The 21,636-nt window shown below is 40.9% G+C and overlaps 1 pseudogene; it reads left to right on the top strand.

Annotated features, from left to right (window-relative positions):
* Positions 1-6,540: 6,540 nt before the first annotated feature.
* Positions 6,541-16,835, top strand: LOC131198115 (vomeronasal type-2 receptor 26-like; annotated as a pseudogene).
* Positions 16,836-21,636: the final 4,801 nt, after the last annotated feature.

Here is a 21,636-nt window from a genome sequence, read left to right as displayed (position 1 = left end):
GATGTTTGGTAGTTCGGACAGCCTATACTTATTGAGCAGCCACCAGTTAGCTGGTTGGTGCAGGCAAACTCAGTAAAGTTATGGAGGTATTCAGTGTATGTGCCATTGAGATAGGTGTTGTTTCTATACATAATGGGAGTCAGTACAAATGTGGTCCTACAGTTGGGGTATTTTCCCACCGCCAGCGAAGCAGTCCCGGTAGTATTAGTAAATTCCCAACAGAATGCTGCCTCCTCTTGGATTCTGCTGGCAACAGCCAGAACGGGAGCAGGAACATCATCACTTTGCAAAATACCTGCTCTACCCCGAAACCAGTTCCAATTGTTCTGGAGCCAGATGGTTTTATTAAATGGGATGGCATGTATTATAAGTCCCCCTTTTGCATGTGGAGGAACATGCATACAAATCCAGCAATCCGTCTTATTCACTATACGGGATATATTTTGTACGTCCAAAAAATACGAATTACGGTCCCAAGCAAGGGTCAAGGGTGATGACACAGCGGACACCGAGGAGGTGAAACTTACTGAACGCGCCCTCCGTGGGGACCGTTTCGGAGTCCAAGGGATGTCAAGCACATGGCACATAACGGTAGAATTGTAACCATCCCAAGAATCCCAGAGGGTCCCATTCAAGGGCAGCCTACAACGCCAAAACCGCCGCCCCTTGTGTTCACACGGGGAGAGGCCTTCCTCCATTTGGCAGTCTGGGATCCGCATTTGACTATATGTAAAGTGAATAGAATTAGGGAGATACAGAAAGCATTGGGAGCAAGGAGGAAAGGGCCCATGGCCATCCACCGGGACCCCATTCCCCCCTGGCGAAAAGGAGTCATCCCAACCAGTAAGGTTGACCGGATCAGAGATAGGGGACAACCCTGGGTGCCGATCAAAATAGAAAACCTTAAAAAGATACATAGTATTAATAACAATGCATAAGAAAAGAAGTACTGTCATAAGCCATACAGAAGGCACAAGGTAACGCCTAATGCGTGCAGTGTCCCGTAATCTAGAAGCGGAGTCCATGTTTGTCACCGGAGCGAGCACCGGAACGAAGATTGTAGTGGCCCGTGCAAGTATCAGCTTCCGGAGTGATACCCACAGGGGAGATGTCAACTGCGGGGCGAAGACGAGCCGGGCGAGAGGGAGCCTTACGAAAAGCCAACTTCAAGGGATGTGCCGGATCAGCGGTGACGGACCAGGAACCAGGAGCAGCCAATTTCACGCGTGTCCAGTGGATCCACGACTTGACCTCAGCAACCTTAACAGCAAGGGGAGAAGACATAACAACAGTATACGGTCCTTTCCACTTAGGGGCCAAAGGCTCCTGTTTCCAATGTTTGACCCACACCTCTTGGCCAGGTTTAATATTATGAACTGGAGTGACAATAACATGGGGACGACAAGACAACACATACGTCTGCAAACGGCGGACCATGGCATTAAGGGCTTGCAATTGTTTCCATTTGAGAGTATCACCCAACTGAGGAGTCGTCAAATGAAGGCCTGTAGGAGCAACCAGATTCGGGATTCTGCCATATAAAAGTTCAAAAGGGGAAACATTGAGGGTCTTACGAGGTGCACAACGAACAGCAAGAAGGGCCATGTTGAGGGCATCCGGCCACTTAAGATGAGTCTCTTGACAAATTTTAGCTACCTTATCCTTAATGGTTCGATTAAACCTTTCAACAAAGCCTCCAGAAGACGGATGGAAGCTACAGTGCAATCTCCAGTTGATACCTAACATACGAGAAATCTTCTGAGTTGCCTGGTGAATAAATTCAGGGCCATTATCAGATGAGATGCGTGTTGGAAGGCCATAACGTGGAATTACAACTTGAAGTAAGGCCTTCGTAACCTCAGCCGCCTTTTTCGTTCTAGTGGGAATAGCCTCAGGCCAGCCGGTATAGGTACAAACAATAACTAACATAGCAGTATAAGGCCCTGATCGTGGCATGTCTGTAAAATCGATCATGAGGGACTCAAAGGGATAACAGCCCTTAGGTTGGTGGCCCTGGGGCAAAGAGGGTCCCTGCCGAGGATTGTTGGCAGCACAAGTAGAACACCGAAGAACCACATTAGTTGCCAAACTGTGGACCTTATCAATATACACCTCTCGGAGCAAGGCTTGTGCTAAGGCAGACTTCCCCAAATGTAGTTGTTGATGCAAGGAAGAAGCAACGTCCACGCCAACTGTTGGGGAACAAAAACACGATCATCCGGCAGGATAAACCAACCGTCAACCAAGGAGGCCTCTAACGATTTAGCCTGAGTCACTTCCACTGGAGTATACGACGGGGATGTCGTGGTCGGAGGCGGCCACAAGGGACAAAGAGTCTGAGATAGCAAAAATGCAAGAGCAACAGAGCGGGCGGTGCGATCAGCCTTATTATTACCACGATCAATATCAGAAACCCCTTTCTGATGACCTCTACAATGCATTATTGCAACTTCTCGGGGAGCCCATACACTGTCTAGGAGCCGCAGAATGTGAGATCCATATTTTATATCCTTGCCACCTGCTGTTAACATTCCCCGCTCTTTATAAAGGGCCCCATGAACTTGGACAGTTAGAAAAGCATACTTAGAGTCCGTATAGATGTTGACCCGCAAATCATAGGACATTTCAAGGGCCCTCGTTAAGGCGTGTAGTTCAGCCAATTGGGCACTAGTGCCAGGGGGCAGTGGTTGAGCCTCCCAAACATCCTCCAGTGTCACGACGGCATATCCAGCCTTCCGAACACCATCATGAAGAAAACTTGAACCATCAGTGTAAAGCGTGTAGTCCGGATTAACAAGGGGCACATCTTTCAAGTCCGGGCGACTCGAGAAAGTCTCCTCAATCGTCTGCAGGCAATCATGGGACGCCTGCGAGTCAGGTTCCGGAAGCAGGGTGGCCGGATTCAATACATTAGAATGCACCAGGCGAATTGAAGGGTTATGAGTAAGCATAGCTTGATATTTTAACATTCGGGGGTTAGTAAGCCAAAGGTGTCCCTTATTGTCCAACACAGCACGTAAAGTATGTGGAGTATGAATTTCCAAGTCATGGCCAAAGGTCAACTTATTGGCCTCGTGCGTGAGAAGGGCTGCCCCCGCAACTGCCTTCAAACAGGTGGGCCATCCTTTCGCAACATTGTCCAACTGCTTAGACAGGTACGCGACGGGGCGAAACCATGTCCCCATCCTCTGCGTGAGCACACCAACTGCCATGTTTTGTTTCGTGTCGACAAAAAGTTGAAAAGGTTTCTCCAAGTCAGGCAAGGCAAGAGTAGGTGCTTGAGTTAAAGCGAGCTTCAAATTGGTGAAACTTTGTTGTTCCCCTTTCTCCCACTTCAATGGTTCCTTATCCGCCCCTTTGGTGGCTTCATATAATGGTTTGGCCAGAATGGCGAAATTGGGAATCCAGATTCGACAGAAACCGGCTGCCCCCAAAAAACCCCGCAACTCCTTGCGATTCTTAGGAACTGGCAATTGACAAATAGCTTCCTTTCGCTCATGGGCCAGGGTGCGGCTGCCTTGCTGAATATCATAACCCAAATACCGGACCTTGGGTAAAACCAACTGGGCCTTCTTCTTGGAGGCCTTGTAACCCAAGTCTTGTAAAAGATGTAGTAAAAGGGAAGTGTTCTCCCAGCAAACGTCTTCAGAAGTCCCAGTCACAAGGAGATCATCAACATATTGTAAGACAACATCAGGAGGAGGGATCTCCAAAGCCTCCAAATCCCGAGCAAGTGCAGCCCCAAACAGTGTGGGAGAATTCTTAAACCCCTGTGGTAAACGAGTCCAGGTATATTGTTGTTTCCGTCCGGTTATAGGGCTTTCCCATTCAAAGGCAAACAAGTGCTGAGATTGGTGGTGAATAGGTATTGTGAAGAAAGCGTCTTTTAAATCGATGACCGAAAACCAAGAAGCAGTAGGGGGTATTAGTCCCAAAAGAACATATGGGTTGGGCACGGTCGCGTGGATGGTGACAGTTGCGTCATTAACACGTCTCAAATCCTGCGCCATCCTAAAGTGGCCATCTCCTTTAGGGATTGGTAAAATGGGAGTGTTCCATGGTGAGTCTATTGGTATCAGAATGCCATAAGTAAGGTAAGTCTCAATAACTTTCTGAATGGACGCGACAATGTGTCTGGGATAGGCTCTTTGACGAATTCGGACTGGATTCCTTCGGGGAATTTCCTCAATCACAATAGGAGGATGGTGGCCAGCAAAACCTGGAGGATTATCTTCCGCCCACAGGTGGGGAACAGCAAAGTCCATCCACTTCCCACCCTGCGGGGCGTCCACGGCCACCATCAATCTCCACACTTCCTCCCGGGGAATATCCAGATTAACTTTGCCATATTTCAAATGCATTGAGCCATCTTCTGAAAAGGAGATTTGCGCCCGCAATTTACAAAGTAAGTCATGACCCAAAAGAGGCATAGGGCAGTCTGGCATATAAACAAATTGATGACTAATGGTGTGGCCCCCTGCAACACAATGAAGGGGCTGTAGAAAAGGTCTTTCAACTGCCTCGCCACTCACACCTTGGATATTGATAGAAGAAGTGGACGGCTGAGTCAAGGGTAGAGTCAAAACAGATCGAGTCGCACCAGTATCGACAAGGAAAGGGATGCCTTGCCTCCAACTGTCAAGCGGACCACAGGTTCGGGAGGCGCCCCAAACCCGGTCGGCCTCATTGCCACTCCTCCGCCTCGGCCAAACCGAGGAGGGGAGATCTCGGGAATAGGCCACGGCGACCTCGACCCCTTTGAGGACCTCTTCGAACACCTCGCAATCCAGTAGGGGGACTCCAGGGGCGGCTACTAGGACGGGCAAAATCTTCCTTATTGGGACATTCACCTTTCCAATGGCCTTCCTGTTTACATATGCCACATTGATTAGGCCCCAAAGTCCTTCCCGTCCCTCGGCCCCGGAGACCTCTGCCATCTCTGGGTCCACTCATCATGGCAGCCGCCAACAATTCAGCCTTCTTTTGCATCCTCTGGTCCTTCTTTTGTTCTTCACGAACTTCCCGATTAACAAAAACCTTTCTAGCGACCTCCATCAATTCACTCAGTGGCTTGCCCAATGCCCCTTCGAGTTTCTGGAGTTTTTTCCTAATATCTGGGGCGCTTTGTGAAATAAAGGCCATTGCTAACATTCTGGCATTTTCTGGCAGAATTGGATCAATGGGGGTATACATACGGTAAGAATCAATCAAACGAGAGTAAAAGGCTTCAGGACTCTCATTGGGCTCCTGTATAACCAAGGAAGGTTTTGACATATTTGTAGCCGGTTTCCCTCCCGCTCTTACTGCCTGAACAAATAGTCTCTGATATTCTTGTAATTCAGCCATGTGACGGTTGTCATACGGGTCCCACTTAGGGTCGGCAGACGGGAACCTTCGCTCAACCCAGTCCATGAGATTATACGGAACTGGCACATCCGGCTTTAAAATCTGGGTGGCAGCAACTCGGATCTTTTCTCTTTCCTCAGGATTAAACAAAGTCCCCATAAGTTGTTGCAAATCCATCCAGGATGGATTGTGAGTGTCAATGATTGTTTTGACAAGATCCGCCACTTCATTGGGTTTGTCACTATAAGGACCATAGTGGAATTTCCAATTCAACAAATCTGAAGTCGAAAATGGAACATGCTGGAAGAGAGGAGTAGTTGCCACCTTATTGGGATCGTCCCTATCCACTAATAACTGATCCACTTGTCTCAAAGGAGCCGTGAAGACAGAGGGCGACGGCGGGTCAGTCCTGGACCTAGTTCGTGCAGCCACCGGAGAATCTTCTCTCTCTGGGGAAGCCACTGCCGCCTCAGCCCCCTTTTCTTCCCCTTCTTCTGATCCCTCAAGTGGAGGCATATCTGGGTCATGTGTTAGGGTCAAGTCTTGGGATCCTTTAAAGGAACTCACAGGGGAACATAACATCCGTCTCTCTGCTCCATGGCCACTAGATGTCAGGGACCGGACAGTCACAACAGATCCAGTAACTTCCCTTCTGCCATAGGACAGGTGACTTGAGGGTGAAGACTTCAAACGCCTTCTTGGAAAAGTATCCAAACTATGAGGAGGCATATATGGTGGCGGATGTGGAAGTTCTTCAGGGGCGCTTGCAAGGATTGGGGGAGTTGGCAATCGTCTCTTAGTCTCTTTTTCAGGCAGATTCCGGGACACCATCAGAAGGCATTGTTGATTTTTGCATTTCAAAAGCCAAGGGGGGGGTCTCCTCAGAAGATTGTACCAGACATCAATATAAGGAGCCTGGTCTGGATGGCCCTCAGTTGGATGAAACACCAATTGGTGGACCTTAAGGGCAATATTAACATCTAAAGTGCCCTTGTCAGGCCAGCCGAGATCAAAGGTCGGCCATTCTGCCTCACAAAAACGCCTCAACTCGCCTACTCCACTCAATGCCATAGTCCTGAGTCATATAACCTGCCTTAAAATTCTTGAGCATACATTGTAAAGGTGTCAAGGGAACACTTTCTCCACCTCCCATGATCCACCCAGGGTCCCAGACAGAATAACAAGGGGAAAGGGATGAGAGAAAGGTAAGGGGTCCTTTTCTCTCAGAAAAACACGAGGATGTCCTGTCCACACAAACTCATCCGACCCAAGGACCCGGACGATCACGGTCTCCTGTGGGAACTGCGGATGACACGCACACAAACAAACACACACACACACACCTAAAAACAAGCCACCCACCTTTTTTCTACCACCACGTATTACCCTGGAAAGAGAGGGAGATCAGGCCTCTCTGTCCGCTCTACCTTCTGAGCACGGATAAATACACCAGTAACCCCAGATACTTGCCTTTTGGGGTTCCCACCACCACGTAACTAGTTGTTAACAGGGCCTGGTCTCTGCGCCTTCTCAACTGGTTCTTGGAGATGTCAGCCGCCGCTGCCGGAGTCACCCCGTCCCCAGGAAGTCCCTCGGATCAAGTTGTCCGTGCGCGCTGGGAAGTTCCTCTTGACAAGATGAACCCCGACACCGGGGTGGACAGTCCAGAGGGTCCCAAGACCCCTCAGTCTCCTGGCTGGCTCGCCAGAAATGTAGCAGCAAAGTCCAAGTGTCCAGTCACTGCCACATGTTACCAATAGAAAGACTCGAGACCAGGAAGGTGAGAGAAACAGACTTTAATGATGCATCAGAGCCCAGTGCGTTCAACCAGCAAAATCTGGACTGCCCGGGATACGCCCGAGCAGGTGTTCTTATAGACCTTAATTCAAAAAGCAGAAGTAACTATGGAAAATTACAGAAAATATAGTTTCATGTCAAACAATACATTGCGTGTAGCAAAAAGCACCTAATATCCTAACATGGTAACGGTTGAGCAAATATCATACACCACCCACATGGCTTCCTGTTATGTTCCATTTCTTGTAAGTTTCAGAAATGTTCCGGTACAGCTGGTACCTTTAGTTCCTCTTTTATATTGGGGTTACAAAGAGGCTAATCATAAGGTATATAAAATATAAGGCAATTGTATATCAAGAGATAGGTAAAAAGTACAGGTAACCTATTAAAGGGAGAACAACTTATGGATTTAGGGATCACTCGGCCATTCCCGTCTCAGTATAACTTGTAACTGTTACACAATGACTACTTGTCAAGCATCTTAAAAAATTAGAATTGATTTTAAGCACATGTGCACATTGAAGGGTCCTGAACTTCCACATGCATTAACTTCGTTCTGAATTGCACCCCAATTGGAGACAAAGACATCTTTGGACATTCTGACTCAATACTAAATATATGTGCTAAAAAGAAGGAAAACACTCTCTTTCCCTTAAAAAATGTTCTTTCATTCATAAATTGATTTCTTTGAAGTTGGTTCATTTGAAAATGACATTTATCAGCAGATTGGAATAGTAACTATTTACACATGAGAAAACTTTTTTTTCCACAATACTATAGAGAAATAAAAAATTAATTATTGCCATTTTTTCTCCATATATAATTAGCAGCATATATAATTGGCAGCACTATTACTAATTCCGAATTCTGGTTGCATTTAAAGCCCAGATATTGAATATTTATGCAATAGCAAGAACAAAATTTACTGTTTGTGAGCAGTACAAAAAATCTCTGGCTGTTTCCAACTGGAGCTAGTCTAGTTATAGTGAAATGCTATCAGAATAGTAATTAGGACTTGCTTTCTGAGTTTCAGAAGAAATTAAGCATTGTGAAGAGTAGGTGACTCTTCTTATGTAACCTTGAAGATTCTAAACTTTATCCAACAATTCTATTGTGGACATATGTTTGGCATAATGATCTTGATTGTTATGCTTCTATTCTTGACTGATGTGGTTTACAAGTCTGCTATGAAAAATTGCAAAGTTAATGATCCTCTCCCTATTCTTCACAATTATTTCCAGTCCGTGACCTCACCATGGTGCTATCACTTCTCTTGTCTTCATGCCTCCAGATCCAGCTACATTTTCTGAAGATCCCCACCATTCTTTTATAAGAGAACCCATGTAAGATTTTTATATAATAAAGTTTAGTATTCCAGATTTTATTCTGGAATAATAAACTCCAAAGCAATAGAATTAGTTATGGGGTGAAATAAGTAAATTTTCCAGGTTATCATTAAAGAGATGGTGATTTTGTTTTATTCTTATTCATTTTCACTGGATTTCTGGAGAGAATTAAATTAGCTGATTTAAGAAAGAGATTAAACCACAAATTCACTAATTGAAGTCTTCCTCACTTAACTAACTGATTGGATTTGGTATAGAAATAGCAATATTTAAGGAAATGGCCAGAAATTTTTATCATGGAAAAATAATTCAAACCAACCTGTTTTTCCACAGGGAAGATTTAAGATGTGCTGAAACTTGAAAATATGGTTAGTTATAATAATGGTTTTTATATTAATACCCTGTTTTTAATTTAAATTATATACCATCCACACAGTGCATGTACATTTACTAATTTATTATCTACAATGATAAAAAGTGATGTTGAAAGGCATCTTAGACAGTAAAATATTTATATTTTTGTTATAAATTAAAGTATATTTTTAATAACCTAAATTATTAATCCTGTCAAATTAATATAGGTTCTTAAAATCATGTATATCTCAATAACAATACAGCGGCATACCCCTGCATATATACAAACATAAATTAATGATATTATCTGGTTCCCTGAGATGGCAAATATTTAATTATGTCTCCACCTTTCAAAGTCTTTTCAATAGTCTTGCAGCCAGCCTTTAACAATTTCACTTTGCTGACCTCAAAATACAAGATGAGGCAGAAAATGTTATTAATCATAGAGATCTCTTTCCTAAGAAAGGCTATGGGACTTCAAAATGGATGTCTTTCTCTTCAGCTACTAGAATTACAAAAACAAAAGAAACCAACAAGCAGTATAGAACCCAAAAATGGCATGAACCAGAAAATGTGACTCAGACTTAGAAACAAGCAATATTTTGAGAAATGTGAATTGATTTAGTGTCAGTCCACAATGTCACTCACTAGTTGAGTGACTAGTTGAGTGACATTGTGATTTTGTGATAAAGTTTATTCCATTGGCATGATAGATCAAATGTTGCTTTCAAGAACCAAATGGTTTGATGGATGTTACGTTTGCTGCAATACTTTTTGTTAGATACAGAATATCTCTTACAATGCTTTTTCATTGCAGGGTCCAGACTAAGTTTTATCAGCATATTTTAGCTTTAATATTTGCTGTAAAGGAGATCAATGAAAACCCTCAGATCTTGCCCAATATCACCTTGGGCTTCAATATTTTTGACAGCTATGATGGAACATGGACTTATCATGCCACAATGAAACTTTTTTCACCACTGAAGAGACTGATCCCGAATTATAAATGTGGCTTCCAGAACAACCTGGTCGCAGTCATTGGAGCTCTTTATTCTGAAACCTCTCTTTTCATGGGAGATATCTTGAAAATCTACAAAGTCCCACAGGTAGGAGGTGTGATGAGTCATGAGATTATATTATGCCATATTTGATCTTTTTGCATTTCTGTAACTTGGAAACATTATATATTTATCCTTTAATAAAATTAATAAAGCATATAAGTAAATAAAAGATTTTTAAAAATGAAATTAAGGAATCCAGCGGTGCAATCATAAAATATAGTGATATAAGGATATTTATTTTAAAGTGGTAACTATTCACAGCATGCAAGTTCAATAAAAAAAGTTCATAAATCACATATACTTGTCACAGATATAATACAATTTATTTTTCTTAAAGAGAAGCTAAGGAAAAAAAACCCTTATTTCTTACACAATAACATATGATGATATTTCTCTCATTTTTTCCCCTTCAACTTAAAGGATTTTACCTAAAAATGTAGCATTCAAAGAATTTTTTATTACAAAAAAACAGGCTTAAAATGTCTATTTGGATATAATACAAAATGCAATCTTAATTTTTGTATACAATGATAACCTTTTAAAATTTAAATTTAAATTTTAGGAAGTCTAGTCCATCATTTATTTATTTTCATGGAAAAAAATCAGTAAATTTCCTTCCATTCTCTAAATTTCTAATTATTATTCTTTTAATTTATGTAGATAATATATGGGTCACATCCAGCAATGCCAGATCAAAGTGAATCATTTTCCTTCTATCAAATGGTCCCTGATGAAAGTTATGAATACAAAGGTTTGTGTTATCTGCTTTTGCACTTTGGATGGACCTGGGTTGGGATTCTTGTAAAAGAAGATGATGATGGAAGATTTGTGAGAATGACATTTTCAATGTTTCCTCTTCATGGCATTTGTATTGCCTTCCTAAAAACGATAAGACCGATTTATATCAGCAGTTTTTCTGAAGATCTAGAATGGCTAGCAGAAACATATTATCTTTCAATGAACAGCAAAGCCAAAGCAGTGATTGTCTATGAAAGAACACTTCTACATTTGAGGTTACTACTGCAGCTTCCTAAAATGGAACTAGTGTCCTTAGAGCCTAAAGGTAAGGTGTGGATCATGGCCTCTCAGATGGATCTTGTGTCAGTGTTTTACCAAAGAAGCTGGGATATTCAAGATATTCATGGTTCCCTGTCCTTTTCAGTTCACTCCAAAGAAATTCCTGGATTTCAACACTCTGTTCAGACAAGGGACCATTTCTCATCAAAAGAAGATGGCTTTATCAAAGATGTGTGGGTACATGCATTTGACTGTTCCTTTCCCAGATCCTTGGAGAATGACAAAGATGGTGACATTTTTACTCTGATGGAGAAATTGGAGGATGTCCCGGGTGCCTTTTTTGAAATGAGCATGACAGGACACAGTTACAATATATACAATGCAGTTTATGTTGTAGCTTATGCTTTACATGCTTTGCAGATTGAACAAAAACAGGAAAGAAATCTGTGCAGAGGAAAACTAAATCTTCAGATTCAACATCCATGGCAGGTATGGACTTGAGCTCTCATCCTTTATTCTAATAGGAAGTAGCAGTCATGAAGATTAAGAACTATTCTTGATAGCCATCAAGTTTCCTCAAGCTTCTTCTCATCTTCTGTGAAGCTTCTTAGAGCTCACTCAAGCGAAGCCATCCATACTTTTAAAAATTATTCCAGATTTTTAATTCTAATTAGATTTTCATTAGAAGAAAGGAAAAGTTTCATTCTCCTTTTTACATTAAATAAAAAGTGATAGACTATCTTGGGACCATTTTTAGATGACAATAGAATCTTTAAAAAAAATGCAATGTATTCAGGGAAAGATGTAACTATCAGAATATTGGAAGTTTCTTAATGAGATGCTGTTCCATATTAGGAAAGTTTACTCATTAATGACATTCTGACCAATTTTTGTGTATTATTTGATATTCAGCTCCACCGGTTTCTAAAAAGCATTTCATTTAATAACACTGTGGGAGATGAGATTTTGTTTGATCAGCAGAGGGAACTGATAGTTGGATTTGATGTTATAAATTGGGTCACATTCCCCAACCAGTCCTTCCGTCGAGTGAAAGTTGGGAAACTGAGTCCCTGGATTTCAGAGGACCAAAAGCTCATCATTCATGATGAAGCCATCGCCTGGCACAGAACTTTCAACCAAGTAGGTTCCAAAAGCAGGTAATTACACCTGGATGTTATTTAATGTACAGGTGGTCCTTGATTTACAGCTATTCATTTAGTGACTATTCAAAGTTATAGTGGTAGTGAAAAATGTAATTTGTGATAGGTCTTCACATTTGTGACCATTGAAACTTTCCCCACAATAATGTCATCAAAATTTGGATGGCTGGAAACTGAGATATAATTATGATGGTGGCAGCATCCCAGGATCATGTGAACATCAGCGTGAACAAGTCAAGGGTCACCTGTATAAATGAAACATAAACCTACTCTTTTTGTGTTTTTGCAGTTGCACTGGATAAAATAGTAAGCAATGTCAAGAAGGGAATAGGAGGCAGCAGTGGTCAGGACGGCCTTTGCACACTTTCAGGTGTTGCACCAGTTGTATCCATACCTGGACTGGGAGGCCCTGATCACAGTAGCTCATGCCCTTGTAACCTCTAGATTAGACTACTGTAACACATTCTATGAGGAGCTGTCCTTGAAAAACATTTGGTCAACTGATGCAGAATGCCGCTGCACGGGAAGTAATTGGTGTCAGATATATGGCAGACATAACACCATTCCTCACTCCTCAGAGTCAACTCCACTGGTTGCCATTGTGCTCCCAGGTGCAATTTATGGTTCTGGTGGTTACCTATAAAGCCTTACATGGCTTTGGACTGGGTATCTGATTGAGTGTCTTTTTTCTATATTCTTTTCTACTGTCCGACCAGATAAAATAGGATGGGCATGCTCTACATTCCATCAGCCAAAGAATGTCGGCTGGCAGGGATTAGAAGGTTAACTTTTTCAGCAGTAGCGCCTCCTCTGTAGAACATCCTCCCTTTGAATATTACAATGCCCCAAGCCTTTCATAGAGCTCTAAAAAACTGGTTATGCTCTTGAGCCTGGGTCACTACATGCACCAAGAGCACCACCTCCTGACTAAATTGTTAATGAGACAGATATCTAACTTCGATGAATTAGGCAGTTTTTTTATTGTTTTAATGCTTTTTAGTATTTTCATTGTTTTAAAATGTTTTTTAATTTAATTGTAATATATGTTTTGAATTGTGAGTTATTACCTAATTGAGTATGGAAACAACTGTAAAAATACAACCAAGCTCCAAGAGTACCAATGACTCCACATTGCAGAGAGATTTGAACTTATTTAAAAGTTGCTTTCTACTGCTTATGAATTTCAGATATATCAATTGCTTAGTAAATTGGCTACCTCTTAATTGTAAAAACAAGAGCCATATGATTTTTTAAATACGTAACTTTTTTTTGTATGCTAATAATTTGTAAGATTGCTAATAGATATATTTTCCCCTATTTCTGGGCCAGACATTACCTATTTCTCTATGTACTAAGAGATGCCTCCCTGGTAATTTCAGGAGAAAGCAGGAGGGAAAACAATTTTGCTGCTATGATTGTCTTCCATGTCCTAAAGGAAAGATGTCAAGCTTGATTGGTAAGAGAAATTATGAAATAAGATATTTTAATTCTGCAGGATATCCCAAGCAGATCCATTAATACGTAAGTATGGAAATTGGGTTATATTCTTTTATGAATAGTTGTGAGAAAGTTATTAAGTGAGTTTTGCCCCATATTATGACATTTCTTGCCACAGTTAACATAACATAACATCAGAGTTGGAAGGGACCTTGGAGGCCTTCTAGTCCAACCCCCTGCCCAGGCAGGAAACCCTACACCATCTCAGTCAGATGGTTATCCAACATTTTCTTAAAAATTTCCAGTGTTGGAGCATTCACAACTTCTGCAGGCAAGTCGTTCCACTGATTAATTGTTCTAACTGTCAGGAAATTTCTCCTTAGTTCTAAGTTGCTTCTTTCCTTGATCAGTTTCCACCCATTGCTTCTTGTTCTACCCTCAGGTGCTCTGGAGAACAGCCCAACTCCCACTTCTCTGTGGCAGCCCCTGAGATATTGGAACACTGCTATCATGTCTCCCCTAGTCCTTCTTTTTGTTAAACTAGACATACCCAGTTCCTGCAACCGTTCTTCATATGTTTTATCCTCCAGTCCCCTAATCATCTTTGTTGCTCTTCTCTGCACTCTTTCTAGAGTCTCAACATCTTTTTTACATCGTGGCGACCAACCAAGTTGTTAAGTTAATGACTGCATTGTTCAGTTAGTAAGTGAATCTGGCTTGCCCATTGACTTTGTTTGTTAGACTGTAGCAAAACAGAATCACATGACCCTGGAAAATTGCAAGAGTCATAAATATGAACCAGTTGCCAAGCCTCTGAATTTTGATCATGTGTCCATGGGGATGCTGCTACAGTCATACTCATGAAAAATGGTCACATGTCACTTTTTTCAGGGCCATTACAGCTTTGAATGATCACTAAATAAATAGTTGTAAGTCAAGGACTACCTGCATTTATTAGGAGAATTTTCCCCTCTACTTTCTCTTAAAAGAAAGGAGAAAGAGTTATTAATGGAAATTTATTTTCCTTGGATTGTATTACCTGAATTGGGCATCATGGCTTTCTCACAATGTCAGCTGATAAAAAGGAACACATTAACTTATATTTTACAACATTTGCTTTAAAGGACTGGAAATGCTTGAGAAACTCTTCTTTTCAGTAGTTTAATGACAAACCAATCTCTTATCATTCCTTCAGAAAAAAAATATATTTACCTATTTATATTATTTATTTAGAAAATTAACATGCCCACCCACTCACTGTCAGTGACTCTGGATGGCTTACAAAAAATAAAAACCCAATATACAATGATAAAAACAATAACCACATCACCTCCTTGGTGACAGCAATCAGCTTGATGACTGCCATCCCACTTTGGCTTCCCCAAGCCTATTGGCAAAACCAGATCTTCAGGACTTTGTGAAAGAGTGTCAAAATAGGACCTAGGGAATGATTTTCTAAAGAGAGGGAGCCACCATGGAGAAGGCCCTTCTTTTGGATCCCACTAGATATACCTCCTTGGAAGAAGCAATATTTTCTGCCTCCCTGCTGTAACTAGGGAGATACAGTCCTTCAGAAAACCTGATCTCAAGCCATGTAAGGCTTTAAAAGTAACTAGTACCTCAAATTGTACCTAGAAGCAAATTTACATATTCACAACTGGGCCTGTCCAAAACCATGTGGGATGTTGCATTTTGAACCAACTAGAGTTTCTAGACACTTTTCAAAGGGATGTAGAACTGCCAATGATAAGGTGCGCTTATGCCTCTCAACACATCTGAAAGTTTTTCTCCTCCAAAAATTAAGAATCAAAAGCAAAAATAAAATCTAGGAAAGTTATTTTTTTCACACATATCTGCCTGAAAAGATGTTATACAGGGATATTATCTACAACTGATCAGCCATCTCTGAATCCTGCCTCCCCAAAAACAATTATATTTTCATTTCCATGTAGGCTTGGAAATTAATCTTAAGTATTTGCTCAATCTGTCCAATCAAATTCTTCTTCATACATGGAGCACACAGTTTAGAGCTTTATCTCTATCTATATTGTTTCTATTCAAATTTTTATTGAAGAATTTGAATAGATACAACATAGATAGAGAAACAGTAGATACTGATCTTTTATCACGTAATCATAAAGTAATATTAAGAGAGTTTGGGGATTAAAATTCTGCTATTAAATAAATTTTATCCCAAATAATTAATGGGCCCATTACTACTCTCTTAATTTCATTTATTAACCATTATACCAAATGTTTAAAGATAGCAATAAGAAAGTAAAAAAACAAGCTGAAAATATTGGTGTCATGGATGAAGTCATGGATGAAAAAGAAAGACACTAAAAAATCATATACAATAAAAAGCATAATGGAATTATAATACAGGAATAAACGGGTTTTTTTTTTAAAAAAATTCTTACAGATATGGATGATTGTTCTGAATGTCCAGAAGACCAATATCCAAGCAATGATCAAGATTCATGTATTCCAAAGAGAATATCTTTCTTATCCTATGAAGAACCAATGGGGAGAAGTCTACTTATTCTGGCTCTCTTTTTTTCTTTTTGCACAATATTGGTGCTGTCAACATTTTTGAAGTATCACCATACTCCCATTGTCAAGGCCAACAATCGAAACCTCACCTATATTCTACCCTCCTCCTCTGCTTCCTTTGCTCACTGCAGTTCCTTGTTGCACCACGTCGTATAATATGTCTCCTATGGCAAATTAGCTTTGGCATCATCTTCTCAGTGGCTGTGTCTTCTGTGTTGACAAAAACTATCACTGTGGTTCTGGCTTTCATGGCCACCAAGCCAGGATCCAGGATGAGGAAATGGGTGGGAAAAGGCCTGACCACCTCCATTGTTCTTACTTGTTCCTTGATTCAAGCAGGCATCTGTATGGTGTGGCTCTTTGTATATCCCCCTTTCCCTGATGTTGATAACCATTCAGAAACTGAGGAGATGATAATGCAGTGCAATGAAGGTTCTGCTACCATGTTCTACTGTGTTCTTGGCTACATGGGCTTTTTGGCAGCTGCCAGTTTCATAGTAGCTTTTTTCTCAAGGAAACTTCCCAGTAGTTTCAATGAAGCCAAATGTCTTACGTTTAGCATGCTGATCTTCTGCAGTGTGTGGCTCTCTTTTGTTCCATCCTACCTGAGCACCAAAGGCAAATACATGGTGGCTGTGGAGGTTTTCTCTATTTTGGCTTCCAGTGCTGGATTGTTGGGCTGCATATATTTCCCCAAATGTTACATAATTATATTTAAGCCAGAGCTAAACAACAAGGAACAACTTATTAAGAGAAACTCTTAATAAATGAAACTTTTCTTTTCTCAAATATATTGTGGTTCTCGATTTTGGCTTCCAGTGCTGGTTTACTAGGCTGTATATATTTCCCTAAATGTTATGTAATAATTATTAAGCCAGAACTAAACACCCAGGAGCAATTTGTTAAGAGGAATTACAAATAATGTAAACAAAAGTATTTATTTCTATTATTATTCACTTGAGTATCTTTTCTTTAAAATTTTCATTTTTAATAATTTATATTTATATGTTGTGGAATTCTTTGTCAAGGGTATATTGAATAGAAGGTTCTTAGAATATATGTACTAAGAATGTCTCAATAATCCATTGTGGTCAAGACAATATAGTCATTGCTTGCTGCACATTGCTTGTGCAGACACATTGAAGTCTCCATGTTTTCTAGGCCCATTTTCCACTTTGACACTAATGCACACCTCTCTTTTTCCCCGATATGATTCCATTGTAGCCTGATCAGGAAGAATTTCAGTTGAGCTTCATAGCACTTAAATTCCTACATTACAGTTTGCTATTTTTGTACACTATTTTTATACGAGTAAACATAAACATTATTTAAATGACTAAATAAAAATAAATCAGTCTAGCCACTATATACATCTGTTAAAGTAAGATGCACTTCATGAAACCTGATGCCTTCAATAAACTTTGTACATTGGAAGAGATCCTACTAAGCTCCTTGTCATTTGTTTCTTAAATCTAGTTGTTTCTCCCTTAGGGAGGTGGGACTTGAGAGTGCGGGAGGCTTATGGTGATGCAAGTATTAGATTGTCAGGTTTGAGACAGTAGATTTAGTGGATTCCATTAGAGAAATTTCTGATGATCTATATGAAACTACTAGGAGTAATTATTAGAGGTGTTTTGGGTTCCATGTGGGTACAAATGATTGGATGCGTCTTCCAAATGGAAAACTGCATCCAGTTCTGATCAACGTGGTATAAAAAGATGCTGAGTCTCTGGAAAGAGTGCAGAGAAGAGCAACAAGAATGACAAAGGTTCTGGAGACTAAAACATATCAAGAACGGTTACAGGAATTGGGTGTATCTAGACTAAAGCAAAGAAAGGCTAGGGGTGGTTTGACAGGACTGTTCCAATATTTGAAGAGATGAGGGGGTCAAATTATTTTTCAAAGCACTAAAAGGCAAGACAAGAAACAATGATTGGAAAATAACCAAGGACAGAAACAACCTAGAATTAAGGAGAAACTCCTAACAGTGAGAATAATCAACCAATGGAATAGCTTGCCATCAGAAGTTGTAGATGTTTCATCACTGATGGCTTTCAAAAAGAGGCTGGACAACTATTTGTCTGAAATAATAAAGGATCTCCTGTTAGTGCAGTGGGTTGGATTAGAAGATCTCTGAGATCACTTCCAACTCTATTATTGTAATTCCTATGACTCCGTGACCTGGGTCTCATTTCCATCATTTTCAGGGCCAATCTTCCCCATTAGGGGTATATTTTTTCTAAACAACCAAATATGCACTTTGGGATCTTTAAGAAGATTAGATCCATGAACATTTAGATCACCACACTGACCAATGATTTATAAACAAGTTGCTTCTTGGAGAAATCTTTCCTGGCCATTCTCATATATATATATATTTATTTATTTCTGAGGTTTTCGCGGGTGTTTGTATGTAGATCTTTGGTTGTTCGGGTTTTCTCCCGTGTAAAATTGGAAGTATCTGGGCGATGTTTTGACGAAGTCTCATTCGTCATCTTCAGGCTTCAGCTTCATGCTTCTGGGTGGATGTGTGGTGGTGACATCCTGTGTGGACCTCGTGAGTATGGGTCTGGTGTCATTCCTCGTGTTAGGGACTCGTTTGTCAATAAGGGTGGGTTTCCAAATGGCTGGTAGGTGGGAGGTATCATCTCGTTTGTTCATGCTGTGTGGGCGTTTTTCTATCTCGATGGCTTCTCTGATTATTCTGTTGTTAAAGTGTTCAGTTTTGGTGATAGTTCTGGTCTTTTTAAAGTCAATATCGTGTCCTGTGGCTTTAAGGTGTTGGACCACTCACACTCACAAGGTCCACACAGGATGTCACTACCACACATCCACCCAGAAAGCAGACCAAACCCACACTGATCATGAAGCACGACCAAGGACCAGAAGCCAGACCACAGCTGCAACATTAGCCATTTCAAACCCCTCCAATCCATACATGCAGCAGACTGACACCCACTATGAAGATGTAGCACGAACACGAACACGAAGCCAAACAACAGCAATGCAGTTCACCAGCTCAAATCCCCCTGCAACTCAGACTAATCTGAGCACAACCAAGCCCCCACCCAAACAGGACACACCCCCAGCCAATCAGAACACAAAAAAACCCATCCAATCAGAGCACAGCCAAGCTCCCACCCAATCAGTTCAAATCCCCACTAGCAGTTAAAAAGGAAGAAACAGCTGCAATCACACATTGCTCCCAGAAGCATGAAGCTGAAGCCTGAAGCTGACGAATGAGACTTCGTCGAAACATCGCCAAGACACTTCCACTTTTACGCGGGAGAAAACCCGAACAACCAAAGACCTACCTACATACATATATATATATATTGTGTGTGTGTGTGTGTGTGTGTGTGTGTGTGTGTGTGTGTGTAGGTCTTTGGTTATTCAGGTTTTCTCCCATGTAAAATTGGAAGTGTCTTGGCGATGTTTTGACAAAGTCTCATTTGTCATCTTCAGGCTGGTGTTTACAGCTTTGTGCTTCTAGGAACAATGTGTGATCGCAGCTCTTTCTTCCTTTTAACTGCTAGTGGGGATTTGAACTGATTGGTTGGGAGCTTGGCTGTGTTCTGATTGGGTGGAGGTGTAATCTGATTGGTTGGGGGTTTGGCTGTGCTCTGATTGGATGGTGGGGCTGGCTGTGCTCTGATTGGATGGGGGGTGTTCTGTTTGGGTGGGTGGGGGCTTGGTTGTGCTGAGTTGCAGGGGGATTTGAGTTGTTGAGCTGCATTGCTGTTGTTTGGCTTCGCGTTCATGGTCATGCTACATCTTCATGGTGGGTGTCAGTATGCTGCATGTATGGATTGGAGGGGTTTGAAATGGCTAATGATGCAGCTGCGGTCTGGCTTCTGGTCCGTGGTCGTGCTTCATCATCGGTGTGGGTTTGAGTCTGCTTTCCGTGTGGATGTGTGGTGGTGAAATGCTGTGTGGCACTCATGAGTGTGGGTCTTGCGTCATTCTTCATGTTAGGGACTCGTTTGTCGATAAGGGCGGGTTTCCAAATGGCTGATAGGTGGGAGATATCATCTTATTTATTCATGCTGTGTGGGCGTTTTTCTATCTCGATGGCTTCTCTGATTATTCTGTTGTTAAAGTGTTCAGTTTTGGCATAGTTCTGGTATTTTTAAAGTCAATTTTATGTCCTGTGGCTTTAAGGTGTTGGACCAGGGAAGAAATTGGTTCCTCTTTTTTGACTGAGTTCTTATGTTCTTCAATGCATGCACTTATTCTTCTGTTGGTTTGTCCGATGTATGTGATGCTGCAGGTGGTGCATGGGATTTCATATACTCCTGGATTTTCTAACTCAATTTTGTCTTTGGGGTTTCTTAGGATGGTGGATATTTTTCGGTTTGTGCAGAATGCTGTCTTGATGTTGTAGTTTGTGGAGGATCTTGCTGATTATGTCTGTGGTACCTTTTATATATGGGAGGAGGGCTTTGCTGTTTTCTTGTTCTCTGTCTTGGATTTTAGTGGGGGTTTCTTTATGGATTAGTTTGGTAATCTTATTTCTTTGGAATCCATTGGATGTTAGAACGTTAATGAGAGTGTGTAGCTTGGTTTTTAAGTGTTGTTTGTCAGCTAAGCGTTTTGTTCTGGAGATGAGTGTCTTGGCTACGGAGTTGATCTGTGCTGGGTGGTGGTGTGAGAGTGCGTGTAGATAGCGGTTTGTGTGTGTTTTCTTCTGGTAGATGGTGTATCCTAAGGAGCCATTGGATTTCCTGTAGACTAAGACATCCAGGAAGGGAAGTTGGTTGTTAGCTTCTGTTTCCATGGTGAATTGTATTTTGGGGTGTAGGCTGTTGAGGTGTATGAGAAACATTGATAATTTCTTTTATTGTAGTTTTTTTTTTCTTATCCTTTCTTGAGACATTAGATTGGGAAGTTATATGAGTGTAGTTTTTATATAGGTAAATATGTATAGTCACCTTGGTGATACTTATTAAACTAGAAAAATGAGCAATATTAATTAATGTTATGCATCTTTACTTCAGATAAAGTTTAATTGTAGATTGTGCAGTTCAAGTTTCAACAATGGGAAGGCTCCTTACTTCAGTCATTGATCAACAAAACCAAGTTTTGAATAAAGGAATACAGCTATGTTTTTGAAAGACTAATGTAATCTATTGTCAAGAACAATAATAGCCTCTCATGAACATCCAAGATCAGTAACTTTATTGTATGTCTCATAGTACAAGAATTTTACCAGATTGCTTGTTTTCCCTTTGGGAATCATCAGATAAGTCTTTATGGATCTTTGGAAACTTAAGCTTATACTGCTTGTGGCTGCACAATGACTCCAAGCTAGACCCTTGCTTGACCTCATCACCAAGAAAAGCACATATAAATAGATATACTATATGCACATGAGACTATAGATACACATAAAACTCTGTTCACACTTTCTACTCCATAACCTTTTTTAAAAAAAATTGAATAATGGGTGTTTGTCAATTAGTTGGGAACCTTTCTTATACACATGTGTTTTGTTTTATTACTAGGTGTGATGAAATTATTTTTTAGTGATAAAATGTTCCTTGCAACACAGAAAGAAATTGGAAT

This window comes from Ahaetulla prasina, chromosome 4, assembly GCF_028640845.1.
Source record: "Ahaetulla prasina isolate Xishuangbanna chromosome 4, ASM2864084v1, whole genome shotgun sequence".
Taxonomy (NCBI): Eukaryota; Metazoa; Chordata; class Lepidosauria; order Squamata; family Colubridae; genus Ahaetulla; species Ahaetulla prasina.
Note: the sequence above shows the minus strand (reverse complement) of the source record. Positions and strands in the feature narration are given on the sequence as shown.